The sequence below is a fragment of the Lissotriton vulgaris genome, chromosome 9, assembly GCF_964263255.1.
Source record: "Lissotriton vulgaris chromosome 9, aLisVul1.2, whole genome shotgun sequence".
Classification (NCBI taxonomy): domain Eukaryota; kingdom Metazoa; phylum Chordata; class Amphibia; order Caudata; family Salamandridae; genus Lissotriton; species Lissotriton vulgaris.
The window spans coordinates 266,311,268-266,330,620 of record NC_141697.1 but is presented as its reverse complement, the minus strand read 5'-3'; positions in this window follow the sequence as shown (position 1 = coordinate 266,330,620).

The following is a 19,353-nucleotide window of genomic DNA, read 5'->3' as shown; positions in this document are numbered from 1 at the left end:
TTACTAACCCTTCAGTGACTAAGGAGGCTACATCCCCTCCTTCCTTCAAAGAGGAGAAAAATGAAGGGCGATTTCACAAAGGATGAGATCAGTCCTTACTCGAAAATTATGTTCAATGAAATCATTTTCCCATGAAAAAGTTGGATGGCAGTCACCCGTATTCTGTACCAGTGGGACCAAATAATGTGACATGCTTTAAAAAAAAACTAAATATTAATTTATTGTATTTCAACAGGAAATACAATTTCAGACAACGTATTAAATGCAAATATGTCACATCTTCATTAATGCGGTAAAAAAAACATGAACATATAGCAATAGCAAGCCCCTCTTTATCCACCATTGCATGTAGAAATATCGTCATTGCAGATATTTGCTTCGCATCATGCAGCGTCATTGGTCGAGGTTCTCTGGTGTGATACTGTCAATGGAGATTTCAACCCAGAACAGAGGCCTGTGTATGAGTGGCAAAGTACAATAAATGCACTAGAAAAGGTGCTCATACATCTTTGGGGTGGGACACTCTGGGCTGGAGCATATGCCTCTAGCTTCTCGTTTTAATAGGTGATGTCAGATAGCCACATAGCGTGTCTGGGTGATTACCTCTACCCCAATATCTTGCCACTTGGAGCTTGAATAGCAATAATGAAAGTGCCACAAGTTTTCTGATGGATTTGGGTACAGAATGTACCCAGCCCAGTAGCGCCAACTTGGGCTCTAATTGTATGGGCTCAGCCCTCATGGTGGAGATGGCGTGTACAACATCTGTCCAAAATCCATATATTGTCTGGCAGCTCAAGGCCAAATGGAGAAAATCGCACTCTAGGGCAAGTAGCCCGAATTGGGGAGCAATCGTTCAGCGAGGTGTGACATAGCGTATGTAGGTAACAAAAGCGTATTAAACGAAGTCCACTACTAGAAGAAATAGTGTTGCTGTCTGTGAACAGCAAAATGCCCAATCCTTATCCGGGGTTCTGCAGCTCCTTATCCCGTTTATGCGTTGAGTGTATTTTGTGGTGATGTGCTTCTGCAGAGTTGTATACTTTTGTTATCAAAGGCTTGGGTGGTTTTACAGCTATTAACTGTTCCAGGAGTCTTAGTACTGGTAGCTTTTGCAGAAAGTGAATGTTTTGCTTGCGGCCTTGAGGCAATGAAAAAGAAACGCACCAAGCAGTGAGTAAGTGACAATCTGTAATAATTTAGGTTATGTCTATGAAGTTATCTTCCTGATATAGGTATCCTCATCTCAGGATCTTGCATTTGGCAAGCTTTGTTGAGGTCTTCATCACCAGTTATTGGTCTATCAGGGTGTCCTGTTGGCGGAACTGAGGGTTACTGGAACAAATCTAGCCCCACTCTCCGCCTTAATCTAAACTAGGCGAGTGCAGTGTGTACGTCCGGTTGTCGCTTACGTACACATTGAAAGATAACTGTTGTAATTGAAGTGGGGGATACATTTTCAACATCCACAGCCAGGTGTGGTATGTGGGACTGGAGAATTGTGCACAAGCATATAGAAATAATATAATTCAAGGTCAGGTCCGGCGAAACCACCTGAGCATAAGTCATCCATTTGAGTCAATGTCTCCCATTTGAGTCCAGGCTTCTAGGTAAGTTTATCAGCATGGAGTGCAGTGTATGGAAAAAGGACCTGGTCAGCACCAGCCTCACCCGAGATTACTGGAAAGACTCAGGAATAGCGGTATTCGAGGCACTGTGTTGAGTTGGTTTGCATCTTTTCTTGCCATCGATCTCAAACCACCTGGTTGCCCACTTTTACGGCGGAAATCCCCCTCTTGAATGTGGGGGTGCCTCAGGGCTCTATTTTGAGTCCTACACTTTTTAACTTGTACATGGCCCCCCTGGCCCCTCTCGCTTAGAAATCTGGTGCCAAAATAGTGTCATACGCTGATGACACTCAGCTGTTGTTCACCTGCGAGAAGGGAATCGAGTTTAATGGCAATTTGATCAACACCTGCCTCTCTAAAGTCTTCTCCTGGTTAAGTCATAACCATTTAAAATGCAACTCCGAGAAGTCTGAGATTATTTTCTTCGGGTCTCAGCCTCCAGATATATTTGGCATGAATGGTGGCTCCGGGATATGTCGCCCCCTGTGTCGGCCATTTCCTCAGTGAAAAATCTGGGAGTCAAGCTTGATTCCACTCTTTCTTTGAAGGCCCAAGTACACTCGGTAGCCGAAGTATGCTTTGGGCTGTTGAAAATGCTGCGAAACTTCTTGCCATTGCTTTTGATACCTTACAGGAAGACAGTGGTTCAGGCACTGATAATGTCCAGATTGGACTATGTTAACTCCCTGTATCTCGGTCTTCCTGAATATCTTCTGAGCCAACTTCAAGTGATTCAGATCTCGGCAGCCAGAGCCATTTTTTTTGTCAGACTCTAGAACCCATACGACCCAGCTCTTGCCTTCTCTTCATTGGCTTCCAGTACGGAAAATAATTTTGTTTAAAGCCTTGGTCCTGGTTTTTAAGGCTTTCCATAAGATAGGAGCCCCGTATCTTAGAGAAAGATTTCAGCCTTATCTCCCTCAGCGCACCTTGGGATCTTCATCCCAACTACTGATCATCACTCCTAGGGTGCTACGTGCCCGGATAGGGGGCAGATCTTTTCATGCAACTGCTTCACGGCTGTGGAACAGCCTTCCGTTTGCGATCAGACAGAGTCCGGATCTTCTTTCCTTTAGAAAAAGTCTTAGGACATGGGTCTTTCAGCTGTGAGTCTCTAGCAGTGGATCAGTTGTGTTTTATGTGACGTGATATCTGGATGTTTCAGCGCCGGGACACTCCTGGGAGTAGCCGCGTACTCTATAAATAAACGTTAACATGGGAATGTTGAGAAAAAATACAGCATTTGCGGGACTATGATCATTTTCCCCAGTGAAATTCTACCCACCATGGATAAAGGAGGCCTTATTAACTGTTCATGTTGTCATCTAGCTGGGATAGATATTGCACAACCATAGCTCTTTCTCATATTAGTATCAATGTTGCAGTTAATCAGCATATTCAGGTATCTTACTGAGCCCTCTTTACACTCAAATACAAAATAGGCTCACATGGGGATTACACAGAGATGAAGTGTCATCTCGTCCAGGTACAAGGATACCAGCAAATTGCATGAAGTGTAACGAAGAGCATGCTATGTGCGTTGACAAAATGTAGCTGCCAGCATCTCTAGCACCCACACAGAGTCCCTGTCTAGTGCCTCGGTGCTTTGGATCTGGTATTAGAAGGAGACCAATGATGTCTCATCCTTGGGTTATACAGATAGCTCAGGACACCAGATAGAGTTTCACTCTTAGCTAGTGTAGTTGACCCCCCTCCTATTCGATGGGTTTCTCCATGCTGGAGAGAGATTTAGTCCTCAGGACAATGCCGAAATGTTGCAGAGGGGAGCAGAAAATTGGTACTGAGTTATGCTTGTGGTTTTGTAAGCAGTCTTTTCTTGGTATATTCCTCCTGTCGCAACCGTGAGCCCCATCTGAACGTGCTTGCGTTGGACTCTAACATTCTATCCGGAGTTGCCCAAAAAGGATCTTCAATTTCAAGCTTCCATCTGGGAGAACCAGTAACTTAATCGTACCTTGAGTAAGGATAAAAGAAAATTAGCAAAATACATTTCTTGGTACAGACAGAAGGCAAAGGTTGTTATTCAGTGATAGATCTCAAGATGTTGAATGGGCTCTTTCTTTACAGGCATTGCAAAATTACCTGAGGGTCTCTCTTAAGATTGTGGTTTAGATTGTGAAGGTGGTCTTGAAGGATGTATATCTGTCATTTCCTATTTATGCATCTCACAGACAGTTCCTTCAGTTTTATTGGGAGGGCAAACCTTTCAGACTCTTGTTGGCTCCCTAGTGCTTTGAAAACCTTCTCAAGCAAGCAGTGGCCCCGTTCAGACGGCAGAGCATTCAAATGGTGGTGTCTATGTAACATATGGACCATTTTCTCACAAAAAGGAGCGTACGCAGTTCAGAAAGGCCATTCGATTTAGAAGGGGCTTCCCTTACTCAGCGTTCATTTCGCTTTCTTCATACACAAAGATAGAGTTGGTTTGGTGACACTCCCAGATGGAAGCAGAGTTCAAGATCCATTTTAGCCAACTCCAGATAGAAATCGGATGCACGCAAGTTGTCATGGGTTGAAAAGTGCAGTAAAGTTGTGACAGAAGGCATGTGGCCTCTCAAGGAAGCTCAGTGTAATGTAAATTACTTTAAAATACTTGCAGGTACCTTTACAGTAAAAAGACTGGTGCAGGTGAGAGTAAACTGGTGTGTCCTTTTGCACATGGAGAATGTATCCACAGCAAGGCACATAAACAAACTGGGAGGGGATCTGCCTAAAGTACCTGCAGATTTATCTAGGCATTTTTGGCACCTATGTCTAAGCAAAGGCATAATGGTTTGGGCAGAATACCTTTTGGGTCTGTCCAGTACTGTGGCAGACTGGGGCGCAAAGGTTATACAGTACTGTAGTGATTCAGCCGTGGATCTAATAGTTTTCATCTTCTCAACTCACTTTGGGGCTCATTTCAGGTGGATCTCATTGCCTTTCATTCCAGTCGTGAATTTCCAAGCAATTCAGCTGGAGACGGGTTGCAGAGGCAGAAAGTGTTTTTCTTCAGTATTGGCTTTCTTTTCAGGGTCATGCGTTTCTTCCTTTTCCAATGATTCTGAGAATGATTGTCCACGTCAGAAGGGTGGCAAGTAACCATTGTGAGGGTAAGTCTGTTTAGGAGGTCTTGTGTGGTATCCGCAGCTTCAGGAGCTCACTGTAGATTTTTGAGGCTATTACAGTCTTTTCCCCATCTTCTGGCTCAGTGAGAACCCCTCACTATCGGATTTTGTAAGATCATCTCCTTTTGATGAGCTGGAGTAATTCAGAGAGTCTTTTAATGTCCTGGGACTTTTGCAGAAGTCATTATCAATTGCCAGGGACACACGCTCTATTCACTCAATCTAGTTAAAGATATGCCTGGTAAGTCTGAGTTGACTGTTGGGCGATAAAGCAGTTTAATCACATTCTGCTGCACCTCTAGATGTAGTTACTATTTTGTTTTCCTTGTTTACTATTGGCAAAGCCTAGCGGACAATTAATGTCTACATACCATCCATTTACGCTGGATATATTTTAGCCAAGAAGCACAGACTGGGAAGCTTTTTCTAGTGTGCAAGGTGTTACTTTCATTCTCCCTAAAAATTCCTCTTTTTTCTAAATATCTGCTCTTTGGGGTGTCAAGGTTTTTCTAGACTTTCTAGTGGTCTGACCCCATATTGAAAAGTTCTTAGCTATGTTCTAGGCTATTTATTTTTTGGGGGCAGTTGGACGATATTATGAAATTGGCAGACTGGTCTCAAGAGTTTGCTTTGAGAACATTTTTACTTTAAACCAATTGCGTAATTTTCCTGTACTGCCATTGACAAGCTTTGAACTTGTCATACGTGAGCCTCCGGTCTTATGATAGAATGTGAAATCTCTCCCACTCACTTAACAGGTGTTATGGATTCTATTCAAGGCACAGAGGCGAAGATTATCAATCCCTTCCACTCCGCTAATCTTGGTATCACTTATGTTGTTTTTAATTCCAGTTTAATTCTGCATTTTAATCAGCTGGAGTGCTTTGTGTCTTTCTCTTTTCACTTCAGTATTATTACTCAAGGCTGGAAGCCTGGATACTCGTCTAGTTCATCGTCTAGTTCATCATCTAGGACAAAGGAGAATATTTTCTCATAACTAGTTCTGCTAGGGTGCTGAAAAGAAGAGGCGTGCAGCGTTGTGGGGCTTATTAAAGGTTGTGTTGCCATGGTAGTAGTGGACCCCTTTGGGAAGTAATAGGCACTAGGAATCTTGCCTATGCCTGCCCTTTTGAGACGTTGAATTGTATTTAAAGTCATTTGTCTTTGCTGCTAGGAGCTTAAAGTAAAAACAGAAATCATAATCTTCACCTTTGTGTCTTTATAGAATCCTAACTCCTGTCACATCAGGACAGAGATTTTGCCTTCCCCTAGAAAATATTAAAATAGATTTTGGATTGCCCCCACCATTTTCATCACTTTTTCTTTATTTGTATGATGGCAACTGAGGGATGCTTTTGATGTGGGTAGCATGTAGCATTTAGCAACCAGTGGTGAGGCAGAAGATTTAAGCATCATCAACAAAGGTGGCAAAAGAAGCTGGAACGAGAAGCTGATAATGGTGCTGACAGGTGGACAACAAATTATGAGGAGATAGCATTATCCTCAAAGGATTCAATGTATGGGAGGTTGGGTGTAGTGGCCTATAACAGCACTGTGGCACCATCAATGTCTCAAAGCGAGCAGGGGGGAGTTTCCTTAGAAACCCTGTTAAGCCTGATGATAAAGTCTATGTGCAGCTTCAATTGGCTCTAGGAAAGTGGTGTCCTACACGCACGTATGATGGGACAGCCTGCAACGGGACCAAGGACATGGAGTAAACTGTATGAATATCACATGAGAGTCGATTCCTCAGTTTTAGAACGAAAGTATTACATAGCACCAAAGCTTTGAAGAAGTCTTCAAAACCAATATGGCAGTCAAATATTTTTGTTAGCATAGAACATCTTTATAGAGTAGCAAAGGTATTTAGCTGACAGAGCACAGAGGCTGATGGAATTGGTAAAACAAGCGAGGAAGTGGTGGGTTGATCGCTTTAATGATTTTGGGATAAAAGCAGGGTCACTGGAATTATGCGGCAGCAGAGGGCCAAATTATGGAGCAGGGTTGACTAAATTAGGCTGCAAGAAATGCCAAATTTGGCAGCGTAAAGCACCACATTTTCTGATATTTTTACTTCATTATGTTGTCATTTTTACATTTGTTAACAATGGCTGGGAATAGATTACACTTCATTAGTTCCAATTTAACACCAAAAAATAGCAATAATGAACAGAAAGGTGACAAGTTAAATTTGCAAGTAGCCTTCCACTGCACAGGAACACTGTTATTGCAATTTTTTATTAACGTTTGAACCGTTTGGGTTGGAAACAATTTTTGTTGTTGTTAACATCTGCAGATTATACAGCAGATGATGGATTATGTGGCAAATGCGGCAGACTCACAGTTATGCGAAAAAGGCAGCCGCTGCACAATTGCATAATTCCAGTGGCCCTGGTACAAGGTCAGTACAACCGCCAGAGGGTTTGGCTGTGAGGAATGTGGCACTTTTGGTGCTTCGTGCTCCAGTGAATGCCACTTGGCTCTGCATGATACTTTCCACAGCTGCATGGAAACTCTTGGTTTCCATGCAGATAGGCCCTATTCAGTTCTTCATGATACCTCTGAGTGCTTCATGATCCCTCAGAGTGCTACATGGTACCATCCGGAGTTGCATGAACCGCTTCATGCACTTAGGTACTGCTCAGTGCAGCTCAGTACCTTTCGGTGGCATGTGTGCGACACAGTGCTGCCAGGTACCTCTCAGGGTAGCAATGCTCCACTCACTGCTGCATGAAATCTCACAGCAATGCACGGCACTACTCAGTGCTGCAGGGTACCTCTCGGTGCCATGTGAGCGACAAGGCGCTGCATGGTACCTCTCAGGGTATCAATGCTCCACTCACTGCTGCATGGAACTCCTCAGTAAGGCATGGCACCACTCTGTGCGGCAGGGTACCTCTCGGTGCTTTGTGTGCAACCCAGTGCTGCATGGTACCTCTTTGGGTAGCTCTGTTTCCCTCACTTCTGCATGGAACCTCTCAGTGATGTATGGCACCACTCAGTGCTGCATAGTACCTCATAGTGCCACATAGTAGCACTAAGTGCTGTATGGTACCTCGCAGGGTAGCAATGCTCCGCTCACTGCTGAATGGAACCTCTCAGTGATGCATGGCAGCACTCTGTGCTGCAGGGTACCTCAAATGCTGCATGTGCTGCATGGTATCTCAGTGCTACATGGTACCATCCAGTGCTGCATGGAACCTCTGCATGTGCGTAGGCACTGCTCAGTGCTGCTTGGTACCTCTCTGTGCTATGTGAGCACTCAGTGCTACATTGGACCTCTCAGGGTAGCAATGCTCCACTCGGTGCCCCATGGTACTTCTCTGTGCTATGTGCGCACTCAGTGATGCATGATACCTCGCAGGGTAGCAATGCTCCACTCACTGCTGCATGGAACTCCTCAGTAAGGCATGGCACCACTCCGTGCTGCAGGGTACCTCAAAATGACACATGGTAGCAGCACTCAGTGCTGCAGGGTACCTCTTGGTGCTTTGTGTGCAACCCAGTGCTGCATGGTACCTCTTTGGGTATCTCTGTTTCACTCACTTCTGCATGGAACGTCTCAGTGATGTATGGCACCACTCAGTGCTGCAGAGTACCTCATAGTGCCACATAGTAGCACTCAGTGCTGTATGGTACCTCGCCGGGTAGCAATGCTCCACTCACTGCTGAATGGAACCTCCCAGTGATGCATGGTAGCACTCAGTGCTGCAGGGTACCATGCGCATTGTACCCACCCTGCGCATGATCCGAAAGATCTTCCGATGGATCCCCACCGAGACCAGAAAGACGGTCACCCAAGCCCTCGTCACCAGCCGTCTGGAATACGGGAACACCCTCTACGCCGGAACCACAGCCAAACTCCAGAAAAGACTCCAGCGCATCCAGAAGGCCTCAGCACGACTCAGCCAGGACATCCCTTGCCACAGCCACATCTCTGCCTACCTGAAAGACCTGCACTGGCTCCCCGTCAACAAGAGGATCACGTTCAGACTCCTCACCCACGCACACAGGGCCCTCCACGACACAGGCCTGAAGTACCTCAACAGCCGACTCACATTCTACACACCCAGCCGCCAGCTCCGTTCCGCCAGCCTCGACCTCGCCTCCGTCCCACGAATCCGCAAATCCACCGTCGGAGGAAGATCCTTCTCCTACCTGGCAGCCAAGACATGGAACTCCCTCCCCACCCACCTACGGCTGACCCTGGACCATCTCTCCTTCAGGAAACAACTCAAGACCTGGCTGTTCGAGCAATAGCGAGCCCCCCACCCCCCCTCAGTGCCTTGAGACCCTAACGGGTGAGTAGCGCGCTATACAAATTCTTTGATTGATTGATTGAGTGCTACATGGTACCATCCAGTGCAGCATGGAACCTCTGCTTGCGCGTAGGCACTGCTCAGTGCTGCTTGGTACCTCTCAGGGTATCAATGCTCCACTCACTGTTGCATGGACCTTCTCAGTGATGCATGGCACAACTCAGTCTTGCAGGGTACCTCACAGTGCCACATAGTAGCACTCAGTGCTGCAGGGTACCTCTCGGTGCCATGTGTGTGACACAGTGTTGCAAGATACCTCTCTGGGTAGCAATGCTCCACTCACTGCTGCATCGAACCTCTCAGTAATGCATGTCACCACTCAGTGCTGCATGGTGCCTCTCACTGCTACATGGTACCATCCAGTGCTGCATGGAACTTCTGCTTACGCGTAGGCACTGCTCAGTGTTGCATGAAACCTCTCAGTGCTACATGGTACCATCCAGTGCAGCATGGAACCTCTGCTTGCGCGTAGGCACTGCTCAGTGCTGCTTGGTACCCCTCAGGGTATCCATGCTCCACTCACTGCTGCATGGACCTTCTCAGTAATGCACGGCACCACTCAGTGATGCAGGGTACATCTCTGTGCCATGTGTGTGACTCAGACAAAACAGAAGTCCTCATCTTAGGATCATGCCCCTCTGCCTGGGACGACTCCTGGTGGCCACCGGCCCTCGGAACCGCACCGACACCTACGGACCACGCACGTAACCTTGGCTTCATCCTTGACTCCTCCCTCTCGATGACCAGACAAGTCAACGCCATATCATCATCCTGCTTCAACATCTTACGAATGCTCAAAAAAATCTTCCGTTGGATCCCCACCGAAACAAGAAAGACAGTCACCCAGGCACTGGTCACAAGCCGTCTGGATTACGACAACACCCTTTACGCCGGAACCACAGCCAAACTTCTGAAAAAACTCCAACGCATACAAAACGCCTCAGCCAGACTCATTTTAGACATCCCTCGGCAAGCTCACATTTCCAACCACCTGAAAGACCGCCACTGGCTCCCTGTCAACAAGAGAATAACGTTCCGTCTTCTCACCCACGCACACAAAGCCCTCTACGACCTAGGACCCGAATGCCTCAACACGCGTCTATCCTTCTACACCCCCTCCCGCCAACTGCGATCGTCCAATCAAGCCCTTGCCGCAATTCCGCGCATCCACAGATCCACCATGGGTGGAAGATCCTTCTCCTACTTAGCGGCAAAGACCTGGAATTCTCTTCCCACCCACCTCCGCCTCACTCAGAACCACCTCTCCTTCAGAAAACAACTAAAAACCTGGATATTCGATAAGTAAATCACCTCCCGCCCTAAAGCGCCTTGAGACCCTCTGGGTGAGTAGTGCGCTATACAAATTCTAGAACTTGAACTTGTTGCATGATACCTCGTAGGGTAGCAATGCTCCACTCACTGCTACATGAAACCTCACAGTGATGCATGGCACCACTCAGTGCTGCAGGGGCACCTCTAAGTGCCACATGGTGGCAGTCAGTGCTGCATGGTACCTCTCAAGGTAGCAATGCTCCACTCACTAATGCATTGAAACCTCTCAGTGATGCATGGCACCACTCTGTGCTGCAGGGTACCTCACACCGTTACATGGCAGCACTCAGTGCTGCATGGTACCTCTCTGTGCTATGTGAGCACTCAGTGCTGCATTGTACCTCTCAGGGTATCAATGCTCCACTCACTGCTGCATGGAACCCCTCAGTGATGAATGGTACCACTCAGTGCTGCATGGTGCCTCTTACCTCGCTGCGAAGAGCGGCTGAACGGCACTAACAAGCTCGCCAGAAGAGTCTGTGGATGATTGCTTGAAACCACCCATCCAGGCCAGATCAATAAAGCACTGCACAGCTCTGCCACGCTTCATAAGCACAGCACAGGCCGTACGACTTCATTTCAACTTTACATCTTGTCTGTTTCGTCTCACATCAACATTTATGATGACAGTACGGAGGGGGGTGGTCAGAAATGAGAAGCCGCCTGGCCCATATCACACATGCAGACCCAAACCTATAAATGCCAGTGCTGACTGAATCTATATAATTTATTATTATTTAGTGGCAATCTATATGTTATGGGAAGAAAAAGAATGAAAAATATCCACTGTGTTATTCGACTTCTTATCAAGCCAGACACCATTACTTTGCAAACAGGACAAATGGACAGAATGCTGAACAAATCAAACATTCACCTCCAATCACAGATCCGGGTTGAATCCATTATTTCTCTGCGTGCAGCGCCATTCCAGTTTAGACCCAGCCATATGCAAATCAGTCTTCACCCTGTGCCTCATGGGAACAGTCCAGCCCGAACTGCCAGGCCAGGGCCTCCCTGGACCAGAAACAAGCATCCTGGGACCGGTTTTGGGGTATCACCCCTCATCAGCCAGGCTAGCTTGAATCTGGTGGCAGAGCGAGCACGGGGCCCACGTCTGGGCATATCCTTCCCACTTAGGGCAACAAATGCAAAAAGAAAAAATGATGGACGGAATGCTGAACAATGCAAACATTCACCATACTCACAGATCTGGGTTGAATCCATCATTTTTTTACACACCACATTGGTGCTGTGGTGCATCCTTTAACTGGGCCCCTTTTGTAAGGATATGGGAAGACCTTCAATCAGGGAAAAGAAAACATCATTGGATGTGGACTGTTTTCTTCGGTTTTGTGGTTAGTACACTCCGGTCAACAAGGTTAAGAACCTGGGAGTCATCTTAGATGACAGACTTTCTTATAAACCTCAGGTAAATGTCTTGGCCTCATCCATCCACTGGACATTGAAAATCCTTCGGAAGGTTCTTCCGTTTCTTCCAGGGGAATGCAAAAAAACTGTGGTGACGGCTCTGGTGCTTTCACGATTAGATTATTGCAACAGTCTGCTCCTGGAAGCCCAACAAGGAGTACTCAGAAAGTTACAGATACTGCAGAATGCAGCAGCGGGCCTGCTTATAGGCTTGCCTAAATTTGCACCTATCTCCCATGAACTAGTGAAATTACACTGGCTGCCAGTAAGGAAGCGGATTCTATTTAAAAGCCTGTGTATTGTCTTCAGGGCGATCCATGGCATAGGTCCAGCATTTCTGGGGCAATACTTTCACTAGCACAAACCCGGAAGACTACTGAGGTCAGCTACTCTGGGATGGATCAGGACCCCACGCATCAGAAAAGTGGGTTGGGGAGGCAGGAGTTTCAGCCGAGGGGCGGCGGTGGCCTGGAATGCCCTTCCAGTGGCAGTCCGACTGTCCCCTGAGCTTATGACCTTCCGGCGAAAGTTAAAAACATGGCTTTTTGTAAATTAACCTGGGGATTTAGTTTCGGGAGCTATCAAAACAGCGCCAGGACACCGTAAGGTAATAGGACACCGTAAGGTAACAGTGCGCTTTACAAGTGTCAAAAATAAAATGAAATAAATAAATAAAGTACATAATTTGTACAGTACAGTGCTGAAATTCGAAATGTTTGTGAGTGATTATGCAAGTAAACTGAGTTTGAGCTAGAACAGTCTCGCGTATTATGTGTATGCATGGTAGAATCGCAAAATCAATCTTCCAAACAGCCTTTATTCTTCGTCCCAGAATGAGGCGAGAAGCTCAGTTTGTCAGTGTCTCTGTTAATATCCTTTCACACTCTGGCCAGGTCCACCAAAACCCTTTACTGACATTGATATTACCAGTGAACAGATAGATTGGTGGCTTAACAGCTGTTTGATTAGTAATGGCAAAAACGATGGACTGGAATGCAGCCCTTAGTGCTGTAGGTGCTACTGAACAAGTTACTTACCTTCAATAATGCCTTATTTAGTAGAGACTCAATCTAGCCTGCAGATTACTTACCTTAGAAGAATCCACAGACTTCAGACTGGATTCAATACTTTTGGTGAGCAGTCGCCCTGTGTGCCAGTAAGTAGCATCGTGCAGGTCTGCAAGGCGTCATCATCATCCGCGCCGAAAGTAACATGTGCAGTATCTATATGGGAATGCTGATGTCTGTTTCTTTTCGCGGCTTTCTACGTCAGAAGCGAAGAGCCATGCAGAACACTGACTACTTGTGCATCAAATTAGGGCCTTTGAAAGGGGAACGACGCTTCACTCTAAATCCGAGTGGGGAAGAGGGGTAGGTCGGTAGGGAATCTGTGGCTAGATAGAGTCTCTACCAGATAGGCGTTACTGAATGTAACTAACTTGTTAATACGATAAATATTTCTAGCCAGAGATTCCATACCTTAGAATAGATACCAGAGCAATGCCTCCAGAGAGTTGGGGCTGGAACACAGATTATACTAGAAAGTCCTGTAGGACTGAACAGGTAAAATGCCCGTCTCAACAGACAGGACTGGCAGGTAGAGTTAGGTAAGTATGTTCAGGGAAACCCACGTTGCTGCCTGACAGATATGCAGGACGGGTACTCCACGAGCTAATGCAGTGATGGTAGAATGAGTTCACAAACCTTCACAAGGTTGCTTTTTCACCAGTGCAGGGTGATGGACTGACCTACATGAAAGGGAGGGACCACATTCTGTTGGAAGGACGCTCTTGTTATTGCCACTAGAAAGGCAGTTTTTATAGTAAGGAGAGTTGTGTAGCAGCGCAAAGGGAGCGAACATCAGAAATGTTAGGACTAAATTGAGGTCCCACTGGGGCCTGATGAAGGGTGAAGGTGGGAACATGTGTTGGAGACCTTTCAAAAATCTATGTACAATAGGGGACCTTGAATAGGAAGTGGCTGATCGGGCAACTGCAGAAATGCCAAGACATGCTTGGCAGGAGAAAAAATAAACAATAGAAACTGGAGAAGGGGTGCAGATAGGGAGTCAACTTGTTTATCTGAACACCACGACATGAACTTGGTCCAACATCAGATGTATACTGTCTTGATGGAGGGATACCTGGCTGCGAGATAACCTTGCACAATTCGGGCAGAAGGTAGAAAGCTGTCAACTGTCCCCACTAAACCTCCATTCATGAAGGCGCAGCATTCTGGACAGTTATGTGTTATTAGTGCGCTGTGGAATAGCTTTATCAGATTTGAAAGCACCACTAGACTTGAAGGTCACATTCTGGAGGAGGTTTGGGTTTGGGTTGGGGGGGAATCTTTCTACTTTAGTGGTCACTATGGCATCACCGGAAACCCATCCCAAGAGGGCGTATGGGTCAGGAGTAGTCCTGACTTCCCTAGATCACTGTTTGTTCCCTACACGTTTCCTCCATTAGGCCTTCTTTTTCGGCGAAGAAAGTTTATTTGCAGTAGCTCATTCAGGTTCTGCTTGTGACTTTAATCTCATTTTTTGTTTGAAGCCACAGACTCCCTCATAGAGACACCTGTCACAAAGTTTTTGAGATTTTTTTCTTATGCAGTAATTTTCTTAGACTAGCCTATTTTGTTTAGTGCTGCTTCTTTTTTTTTGTTTCACTAATCATTTGAATGTGGTTCTATCATCCCTGATTGCGCATAGAAAGTAGTAATTCACTATCAACTTCCCACTGACTAATGGAGTCATGATCTGTTGTTTTCAGTTTAAAATTAAGGGTGATTTCTCAAATAACAAAAAAGAGATTTTAAATTTGCTTTAATTCTCATCTTAATCTAGTTCTGTAGATGACAGCAATGTCACCTTTGTGGGAATCTAGAAGTGAGGCCATGCCGAACGGGAAACTTTAACAAACCTTACACGTAGTTTTGTTGTGCTGCACACAGCAGGCATCATCCGCTTAAAACACTCCAGTGTACATGCCCTGCTGCCAAGATTATACAGTGAAACACAGTACACACCGTGGTGGCTCCATCACATACGTCTTCTGTAGCACAATGTGTGGGATGTCCAATATGCCCTATTAATAAAGAAAGGAGCATATTCTATAGCAGCGGGATAGGGCAAATGGGATAATTTAATCAGGGTGGAATTTATGCAGGTTTTGGAAAACAGTGAAAGGTAGGAGGTTTACAGGGAACTAAAAGCAGCCTCCAACTGTGTGAACAAGAGATACTAGTGTGAATAACCCTCAAATTCTTAAGGAGAGCCCCCAACTTTGCACTCAGAGCACAGGATGAGGAGCAGCAGCTAGATTAAATCTAGCTGTGGGTGTACAATGAGTGCCACCTTGGACAATTCAGCATGAATATTAAGAGGGGAAGAAATGCAAATGGCAAAACGGTTTTGAATGCAGCATAAAACAATCAGCCTGTGGATGCTCCTTAAGCGTTTGTCTATATGGATAGCAAGCAGCAGCATGTAGAGCCTGGTGGTGTCAGATTAATTTACAGCCAGGGGATACAGGCCTTTCTTTTTTAGCTGTCATTATAGCCAACCGGTTCCCTCCAAGACCAAAAATCTATTTGTCCCAGTTGACCGGTGTCCATTGCCTCCATCATGTTTGGGATATGGGCTAACCATATTCATTTATGAATGTGTGTGGGTTCATAAGGGTGCCTGAACTGAATGCTGGAGACCATCATACTCCACAAGCGACTGCTTCAGAAAATGGCATGCTTTGTGTAGGCTGCCCAGATCCCACCCAAGACTTAGAAGCCTGCAAAAGCACAATCTCTTGCCTCCCTTTCCAAAACCACTTATCTTTGTGGAGACAAAGTATTGTCCCCGAGCAACCAGAACCTAATTATATAGACCAGTTAAGTCATCAGTCCGAATAAGCATCCAAGTATAATAGTTCCCATCAAAATTTCCTTTATTTTCTTGCTTCCCTGTTTCTTTTATCACAAGTGCAGGAAGTTTGAAGCAATGGTTCTCAGTAAAAATCCTGTGTCAAAAACATCATAAGAATGTAGCCATGGCAGCCGACACGTGTTTCGTCTCGGGAAGATTCACCCGACTACTGCATCAGGGATACAATTACAAGAAAAACACATAATTGTACTAAACATAATTGTTACAGTCAAATCATATCAGACTTAATTCGTCATAGGTGGTCTTTGAATTGGAAACTGTAGAGAAGTAGGATAAAGAATTAAGCCAAAAGAGACCACCACAAATTCACCCGGTGAAAAGCAAAAAGGCACACATCAAGTCTAAGATTTGAATAAGTGTTGAGGTTTGAAAATTCAAAGGAAACCAGAAAGGAAGAGCCCGAAGGTTGCTAAAGAAAAATAATATTATCAGACCGACTAATAGTCTAAATGCGAGGTTATGCAAGTCCATGCTACAAAGTACCAGAAATATATATTTGGTGTCATATCATAAGCCTCGATATCATAAAAAAGGAGACCACTATATATACTGAATTGAATACAATTTTGATACAATGAATTAGTCATTGTATCAAAATTATGTGTAGAACTCAACATTAACGTGTTCTTTAAGAAATATCGTCACCACATTCCAGGTAAAACCTGTGTGTGGTCCCATAAAATGGGTCTAAAATAAAAAAAATACAAAATAATAATATTGACGGAAAAGGAAGCAACAACAATCAGGACGACACAACAAGAATAAGATTAATTAATCGTTCCCATTATAGTATCATCAAGTCATTTACACAATTCGAACAAAAGTTCAGAATCCATTTTCATTTTGATTACACATATCACTTAATAGCACTAAAACATCACGAGAGGGGAACTATTACCCATTCTGATAAAAGTCCGAAAAAAACATCACATAAGTGATACTGCCATAAAAGAACCCAAACAGCACAGGAAACATTCGGAAAGAACCAACTATTCGATTCAACAATAGCATCGTAGACCGTAGTCATATTAGAGTACATAACCTATTGTGGTAAAAAAAGCTGTTGACGCATTAGAGTCAAATAAGCGTATTGTGTCTATTCATAAGACACCATATTTAATAGACATTAAATTAAATGATACTTAATAAATGGAGAATATGTATTCCATCAAGTCATTTACACAATTCGAACAAAAGTTCAGAATCCATTTTCATTTTGATTACACACATCACTTAATAGCACTAACACATCACGAGAGGGGAACTATTACCCATTCTGATAAAAGTCCGAAAAAAACATCACATAAGTGATACTGCCATAAAAGAACCCAAACAGCACAGGAAACATTCGGAAAGAACCAACTTTTCGATTCAACAATAGCATCGTAGACCGTAGTCATATTAGTGTACATAACCTACTGTGGTAAAAAAGCTGTTGACGCATTAGAGTCAAATAAGCGTATTGTGTCTATTCATAAGACACCATATTTAATAGACATTAAATAAAATGATACTTAATAAATGGAGAATATGTATTCCATTAGCGACAATCCAACTTCTACAGATAATAGCATTGGATATCTGTAAGGATAAGAGAAAATATATAATAATAGTGAACACCACAAGTCTAGAAGTGCATTGGTTAAGTATTAAGGTCACAAACCAAAAGCGAAAAAGCAAAGGTCAATAAAAACATTGTCATCGCAAGACTATTAAAAAATTCGTAATCCGGTTGATATGCCAATCATTGTCATAATGATCCAAAAAATTGTTACCTTAATAGGAGGACTAGAAATCTCTGGTCCAGAAGTATAGGGTCATATAAGGTCTAAGGTCAAATTAAAATGATATATATTAGTCGCGCGAACCAAATATAGAATCCAATTGAAACATCAGCATAACGCCCGACAGCGATGGGGAGTGGAAAGTATTTTAACGGTCATACATCGGTATATTAACTATCTGTCATCAATCCCACCACATGCAAGGTCTAAACCGCATTAAAAGCTATAATGGTGAGTGCACCATCAGTATCACTGGTGCCTCCATACCTAATTCAGTGGCAGACTGGAGCGTTGCACCATCAATTTATTTTAAAGTCAGATAACATCACCCACTGCAGTAAGAGTATTCGACTATATTTTAGGGCACGAGACAATATATTCAGCAAGTTTCAAAGTCTAATCTAGTGCTGATAAGCCATTGGAGTCATAATTCGCAAAACCGTAAACAGTAAAGCGGTCAAAACGTCAGCTAAAGCACCATAAATTCACGTGCCTTACCAGAAACAGGAGAGTACTCCCACCATCGTCAGTACCATCAGTATTAAGTAAACCGAACATACGGCGCAGTGGGTTTAAATAGTGAGCCCGCCATCCTTTCCGGATAAAACAAGACAAAAAACGGACTTCCTCAGTAATGTGAACATTAACATCGAAGACGTATAGGGATTGAATATGTGTAATGCTTATTGGTACAGTCAATATGACCACGTAGGAAGTGGTTTCTCTCAACAACAGCCACAAAACTCTTCTTTCGCACTGTCCTTTGCGCTCTCTCTTTGAGCCTTCTGGTTCATTGACAATTGCTAGTGGAGCAGCTTTAGGCGCAATACTGTATGCGGGTGTGGCCTATGTGGAGATACAGACGTATGTGAAGGGTGTCCTTTATTCTGAACAGGCTTCTGAACCCAGCTGTGCTTATGTGGTTTCACGGAGGAGTGTTCCGTTCCAAGATGGCGCTACCTTGGACTCAACTCTACTGAAGTGAATGGTGACTTGGATGGACATGTGGGGTGCACATACGGTGTTTTGGAGTTTCGTACTTTTTGGAGGGTTGATTTGGAGTTGTGATTGGTGGTTGTTGGTTTTGAGGGTACATCGTGTGGGTATGAGACCGCTCTCAGACGTCTTCGATGTTAATGTTCACATTACTGAGGAAGTCTGTGTTTTTGTCTTGTTGTATCCAGAAAGGATGGCGGGCTCACTATTTAAACCCACTGCACCATATGTTCGGTTTACTTAATACTGATGGTACTGACAACGGCGGGAGTACTCTCCTGTTTCTGATAAGGCACGTGAATTTATGGTGCTTTAGCTGACGCTTTGACCGCTTTACTGTTTACGTTTTTGCGAATTATGACTCGAATGGCTTATCTGCACTAGATTAGACTTTGAAACTTACCGAATATATTGTCTTGTGCCCAGAAATATCGTTGAATACTCTTACTGCATTGGGTGATGTTATCTGACTTTAAAATAAATTGATGGTGCGACGCTCCAGTCTGCCACTGAATTAGGTATGGAGGCACCAGTGATACTGATGGTGCTCTCACCATTACAGCTTTTAATGCGGTTTAGACCTTGCATGTGGTGGGATTGATGACAGATAGATTATATACCGATGTACGACCGTTATAATACTTTCCACTCCCCATCGCTGTCGGGCGTTATGCTGATGTTACAATTTGATTCTATATTTGGTTTGCGCGACTAATATATATCATTTTAATTTGACCTTAGACCTTATATGACCCTATACTTCTGGACCAGAGATTTCAAGTCCTCCTATTAGGTAACA